The 7,500-nt window shown below is 38.9% G+C and overlaps 1 protein-coding gene across 2 annotated transcripts in view; it reads left to right on the top strand.

Annotated features, from left to right (window-relative positions):
• Positions 1–7,500, top strand: part of sh3pxd2b (SH3 and PX domains 2B) — a 79,765-nt gene that overhangs the window by 35,899 nt on the left and 36,366 nt on the right. The window lies entirely within an intron of this gene.

The raw sequence follows: 7,500 nt of genomic DNA on the forward strand, positions 1-7,500 counted from the left end.
TCTCTCGCTCTCTCTCTCTCTCTCTCTCTCTCTCTCTCTCTCTCTCTCTCTCTCTCTCTCTCTCTCTCTCTCTCTCTCTCTCTTGTTCAGCCAGCCGCTTTGCTACCTGCTGTAGTCTCCTGTGTGGAGAAGGGCGTAACTCCATTTTACAATACATTATACTTAGCTGACGCTTTTATCCAAACAGACTTACAGATAATTAGGTATAGTCAGGTACAGTCTGGAACAGTGTGACTCACATTGCTTACATTATGTGAGGGCCGGTGCCTTGCTCAAGGGCACATCAGCCATGGACAGTATGGGATTCGAACCAGCAACCTCATGAGTTTAGGATTGACTCACTAACCATTAGGCACGGCAGCATTCAACACCAACAGTCAAATTTAACACAGATACATACTGTTGGTCCCTCTCTCTTAGAGGTGAAGTTGCACTGCAAACTGTACAGTGTGTGGGACTCCATTTTGATCCGTCTGGGTAATTGCTTGTGACTGCGTCTCTCCTCGCTCTTCACTTCGCTCCTGCCCTGCTCTGTCTCCCCTTGCGGCAGCTGCTGTTGGAAACTGGCGGTAAACTGTTGGAGCAAGTGGAAGTTGTTATGTCAGTAATCTTAAAAGTAGAAACTTGTGGAACACACAGCGTAAAATGTATGACTGAACAAGCATTTCCATGAGGAGGGAGTGAGGGACACAGAGAGAGAGAGAGAGAGAGAGAGAGAGAGAGAGAGAGAGAGAGAGAGAGAGAGAGAGAGAGAGAGAGAGAGAGAGAGAGAGAGAGAGAGAGAGACACAGAGACAGAGACAGAGACAGAGAGACAGAGAGAGACAGACACACAGACACACAGTAGAGACAGAGACAGACCAAAGACATTGAAGAGAGATAGAAAGAGATTTTGTGTTCTCCTTAGAGAGAACAAGGACAGAGATTTAGTGTACTTGAGAGAGAGAAAGAAAAAAGTGAAAGATAGATATAATAAATGAGAGGGATTTAAGGAAAGAGAGTTCAAGAGAGAGAGTTCAAGGCAGAGAGAGAGACAGAGAGAGAGAGAGAGAGAGAGAGAGAGAGAGAGAGAGAGACACAGAGACAGAGACAGAGAGAGAGAGAGAGAGAGAGAGAGAGAGAGATGGACATGGAAATAGAAATAGAAATAGAAATAGAATGGAGAGTGTGTGTGTGTGTGTGTGTGTGTGTGTGTGTGTGTGTGTGTGTGTGTGTGTGTGTGTGTGTGTGTGTGTGTGTGTGTGTGTGTGTGTGTGTGTGTGTGTGTGTGTGTGTGTGTGTGTGTGTGTGTAAGCAAGTTGAGAGAGCGATTGGGTGCTTGCAAGCAAGTTCGAGGGAGATTGTGTGTCTTGTACAGCTGAGCCAGACGCCACCCACCACCCCTTAGCTCCTGCTATAGTACCCCCGGCCCAGAGGCTCCTGGAGGAGGGTAAGGGGGACTCTCTGAACCCCCTGAGCTGAGCCCTGTCAGCATCTTAGCAGACCCTCCTGGTTACCTTTTTAAAAGGGGGTCTGCCCAGCAGATAAACAACATTTTATGGCTCAGCTGCAGCTTTTTCTGCAAGCTAGCTTAACCCATTTTAGCCTAAGCCCTTTTTGGGAAAAGGTGCCCTCTGCCTATTAAAACCTAAATATCTCAGCCTCAGATACACATAAAAACATGAACTACGTTGCATGTAAAAGCTAGGACCCCCATGTTGCATTGGAATGTGTTCATTCAGCTCTATTCAGCAGCGTATATGTTGCTCCAGGCTAAAATGGATTAAATCATACCTATGGGACTCCTCTTATGTGTCCACTTATACCGTCAAGGCAGCTCAAGTCTAAATAAAACACCTCTTTTTTAATAGGGCCAGGTCCGCCGACAGCTTTGGCCAGGCCCAGGACAGAGTTATCTGAAAGCCCCCTTCCCTCCACTCAATGCATACAATATAACGATTCTGCCCCCGTGAGAGCCTGATTATCATCGACTTTCAAATATCTTCAAGACTTGGTCTGACCAAGAGCATAACAATTAACATTTCCCAAACGGCATGGTTGACCCGCCTCGCTTGGTTTGCTACTGGTTGATGGCTTCCCAACAAAGTAGGAGGAGTTCCCGATTTTGTCTGGAGCTCAGAAAATATATTTATATTGCTCCTGGCCTGACTAGAAACAACGCTGTGAAAGTGTTGCGTCACTAAGAGGGCACAGCTTGGCTACCCCATGTGCCTCTGTGGGCCCTGGGACAACAGCCCCCTTTGCTCCAACTTCCCTGTCAGCTTCCCTGATATGGGCAAAGCTCATTGAGCTGGAAAAGTGTCAGAGCTGAGCTATTTGAGCTGCCAAATTGATTTAATAAGTGGTGGGTATCACTTGCCCAACAGATCAATATAGATAAGAGTGTGCCACGCCCTTCATCTGTACTAGTGCTTATCATGCACCACAGCTTCATTTCAAAGCTAACAGATACTGCTGACATCACGTTACTCTCCCATTAGTGTGAAGGACATCAAATCTGTGGCTGACTTACAACACTTTAAGTGTATTTATAAACAAAACAAATATTTTACTGACTAGTATGTGTCTTGTTCCAAACCAAGAGTTTGCGCTTGTCGAGGAATGTGTATTTATTTAGCTGTTTGTCTCTTACTTAAGAGAAGGTGGGAAAAGTAGTCTATGAATCTGCGTGTGATTGAGAATGAAAGATGAAAACACACACACTACACACACACACACACACACACACACACACACACACACACACACACACACACACACACACACACACACACACACACACTACAAACACTCACTCTCTCTCTCTCTCTCACACACAAACACACACACACACACACACACACACACACACACACACACACACACACACACACACACACACACACACACACACACACACACACACACACACACACACACACACACACACACACACACACACACACACACACACACACACGTCACATTACCATTTGGAGCTCTAGTCGTAATGGCAGATGGGCTGGCTGGTGTCCAGTACTACTCCTCCTCCTCCACCTCCTCCTACTGTGTGTGGGCGGCAGCTAACACCAGAGCAGACACCAAACATATCAGATGCAGAGATATAACAGTGTTGATTTAAATTATTTTGTTGTGTTGACTTCACAATTTTATAGTTGAATCCACAACAAGAGTGTTAAATATGACTCTCTAAGGACAAACTGGGCTTCACAGTCACTAGGCCCAGGGATGACAGGAGCACTCAGTCACTTTTTTTTAGAGGTTTTTCATTTTGGTGCACAAAGTGACTGACGTTTCGGTGCACCTGTGTCTTCCTCAGAGTCCACTCATGACTCTCTAAGGGTTGACCCAACACCAGATCAGAACTTTAAAAGTTGTATCTCAGAATAGACCTGGATCTATACCAGATCAGAACCAAACCTAAGCCAGATTTGAACAGTGTGTATTTATGATTTATTTATGACATGTAAAATGCAAGCCAGAGTTTCAAAATATAAAAAACGGACCAAAATGCTTGACAGAGACCAGATTGTGGGTGAATGGATAATTTTATTGGAGTTGGAACCTGGTGATTGTCAGGCCAGTGTTTTAGTGCCGTTTGAATGTACGTAGAGGTGGACTGCTGTCCGGATTGTCGTAAAATGGATAGGCCTACTTTTATTGGAGTGGGACCCTGGGGATTTTCAGGGGTATTTTTGTGGAGGCAGAATGACCAGATTGTATCGGTGCATCGAGAGACACTACTTTTATCGGAGTTGTATTCTGGTTATTGTCAGAGGCACTGTATGTGTGGTTGTTTGATTGTGCAGGTGGTCCAGAATGTAGCTCAGGCCAGCAGCAGGCCTGGAGTGTGTTTCTGGATGGCGTTGTTGCTAACTAAGTTAGCCAGTTAGCTAACTAAGTTAGCAACTTACTTTGTTGCAATTCAATTTCCCATCGTCAACCTAATGAATGAATGAATGAATGAATGAACGAACTTATTTGTCAAACTAAGTATTCGGGACACAAAGTATTCGGGATACAAAGTATTCAGAATTGTAGACCTGTCAACCCAACTGTACATTACGTATACACAACAGTAAGACAAGTCAAGTCAAGTGTACATTATCATCAACATCTATGTGGTTTAGCACAGAAGTTTGAAATTGCATTTGACCATAAAGTAGTTGTATAAATACATACAATTACTAGCAATATGATGGTAGAAACCATGTAATATCATACTAGCATTAATTACATCTGTAAGAGTATGTCTACTTTATTTATTTTATACAACTCTGCTTTTGTCAGTGTAGTGCAGTGCAGTGCAGTGCAGTGGAGGAGACGGATGCTTCATCACAGAGGCCCTCTGGGAGACGCCGCTTTGAAACCTGAGTAGTGTTGGTGGTGGAGCTGGACACACACATACAGTACATGTAGAAGCAGATACACACACACACACGCACACACACACACACACACACACACACACACACACACACACACACACACACACACACACACACACACACACACACACAGAACCATAGGCGCACATATAAACACACAAATTCAGGCAGAAACATGGTACCGTATGTACTGTATATACACACACATATGTACAAACATGCAAAACACACAGACCCAGCACCACACACACGTATACACCCAGAACCATAGGCCACACACCCACGCATAACTACATACCAATATGCTCTCTCTCTCTCTCTCTCTCTCTCTCTCTCTCTCTCTCTCTCTCTCTCTCTCTCTCTCTCTCTCTCACACACACACACACACACACACACACACACACACACACACACACACACACACACACACACACACACACACACACACACACACACACACACACACACACACACACACACACACAAACAAAGGAATTCAGACGGGAACGCTCTTGAGTAGGGGTGGTGGTTATAGTCTCTGGGATCTGTTTACAATGACGGTGCATTGTCAGGACAACTGTCTACTTGTCTGAGGAGCTCTAAAGTCTGGGTGTGAGCATTGTGGTGTGTGTGTCTGTGTGTGTGTGTGTGTGTGTGTGTGTGTGTGTGTGTGTGTGTGTGTGTGTGTGTGTGTGTGTGTGTGTGTGTGTGTGTGTGTGTGTGTGTGTGTGTGTGTGTGTGTGTGTTTTGGGGGGGGTTGCAGTAATTCCCCCTCCTGCAGTGTTTTGTTGTTGCTCAGCGTGCGGTTAGATGCACTTACTACAGCGGTGCCCTATCATTCACCTCGGCCTGAAAGGCATCCCATTGGCTGTCCAAAACAGAATCTACAGAAGCATGTTGTCTCACGCTCACACACATAAGCATGCACGCACGCACGCATACACACACACACACACACACACACACACACACACACACACACACACACACACACACACACACACACACACACACACACACACACACACACACACACCCACACACACACACACACACACACACGCTCTCTTGCTCATTCTCCCATTGTCTTTCTTCGAGTCTCCACCTTACGTCTCTGTCTCTCGATCTCTCTCCCCAGGTCAAAAAAATGTGTACTTAAGTGTACTTTAAATATATTTAATTTTCTGAAAGTATATTTTAAGTACACTCTACTTATCAAGTACACTACTTAAGTATGGTATTTAAAAATATACTTATAGTTAAGTGTATTTTAAATATATTTTAAAATAATTTGTATTATTAAAGTTATGTACTTAAATATAGTTTTATAAAATATACTGTTAGTGTATTGTACTTTAAATGTATTTTAAGTATATTTGTATTTTAAAAGTAATGTGCTAAGTGTAGTATTGTCAAATATACTATTAGTGTATTATATTTTAAATGTATTTCAAGTATATTTGTATTTTAAAAGTAATGTGCTAAAGTGTAGTATTGTCAAATATACTATTAGTATATTGTATTTTAAGTCTAATTTAAGTACATTTGTATTTTAAAAGTAATGTGCTAAAGTGTAGCATTATACAGTATACTGTTAGTGTATTATATTTTAAGTGTATTTTAAGCATCTTTGTATTTTAAAAGTTATGTACTTAAGTGTAGTATTATAAAATACACTATTAGTGTATTGTATTTAAATGTATTGTTAGTACAATTGTATTTTAAAAGTCATGTACTTAAGTGTAGTGTTATGAAATACACTATTATTGTATTGTATTTAAATATATTTTAAGTACATTTGTATTTTAAAAGTAATGTGTTAAAGTGTAGTATTATAAAATACACTATTAGTGTATTGTATTTAAATGTATTGTAAATACATTTGTATTTTTAAAGTAATGTGCTAAAGTGTGGTATTGTTAAATATACTATTAGTATATTCTATTTAAATGTATTTTAAGTACATTTGTATTTTAAAAGTAATGTGCTAAAGTTTACCATTATAAAGTATACTATTAGTGTATTATATTTTAAGTGTATTTTAAGTATCTTTGTATTTTAAAAGTTATGTACTTAAATGTAGTATTATAAAATACACTATTAGTGTATTGTATTTAAATGTATTGTAAGTACATTTGTATTTTTAAAGTAATGTGCTAAAGTGTGGTATTGTTAAATATACTATTAGTATATTCTATTTAAAGTCTATTTTAAGTACATTTGTATTTTAAAAGTAATGTGCTAAAGTGTTTTATTAAAAAATACACTATTAGTGTATTGTATTTAAATGTATTGTAAATACATTTGTATTTTTAAAGTAATGTGCTTAAGTGTGGTATTGTTAAATATACTATTAGTATATTCTATTTTAAGTCTATTTTAAGTACATTTATATTTTAAAAGTAATGTGTTAAAGTGTAGTGTTATAAAATACACTATTAGTGTATTGTATTTAAATGTATTTTAAGTATATTTGTATTTTTAAAGTAATGTGCTAAAGATTGTTTTTAGAAAATACACTATTAGTGTTGTGTATTTAAATGTATTGTAACTATATTTACAAAATAAATAAACTAATTACTGGCTAAAGTACAGTCATTTTCCTAGCAAAAAATGTCTATATCTGGAACATGGACAAGAACCTCAATTTATGATGATGATGAATGACTCCCCTTTTTCCAGCATGAATTTTGGAAATAAACTACAAAAAATCACACACAGTACACCATTATAGTAATGTATGGTATTAGAAAATGTACTGCTAGTTTAATGTATTAAACTTTGTTCTTAAAAAATGTACTCAAACATAGTGTTAGAAAATATACATTATCAGTTATATATACCTAAACTTTATTTTACGACCTTTACAAATATGCATATTTTTTTGCATACTTACTATATTGCCTTTTTGACACTAATATTAATTGTCTTTAATGAAATGTACTCACTTATAAAGATTTTATGTTATTTTTCTTGTTGTCTTGAACCACTTCAAGTGTATTTTAAGTGTATTTGTATTTTTAAAGTAATGTGCTTAAGTGTTGTATTTGAAAACATACTGTTAGTGTAGTATATTTTAAGTGTATTTTAAGTGTATTTGTATTTTAAAAGTA

The sequence above is a fragment of the Engraulis encrasicolus genome, chromosome 7, assembly GCF_034702125.1.
Source record: "Engraulis encrasicolus isolate BLACKSEA-1 chromosome 7, IST_EnEncr_1.0, whole genome shotgun sequence".
Taxonomy (NCBI): Eukaryota; Metazoa; Chordata; class Actinopteri; order Clupeiformes; family Engraulidae; genus Engraulis; species Engraulis encrasicolus.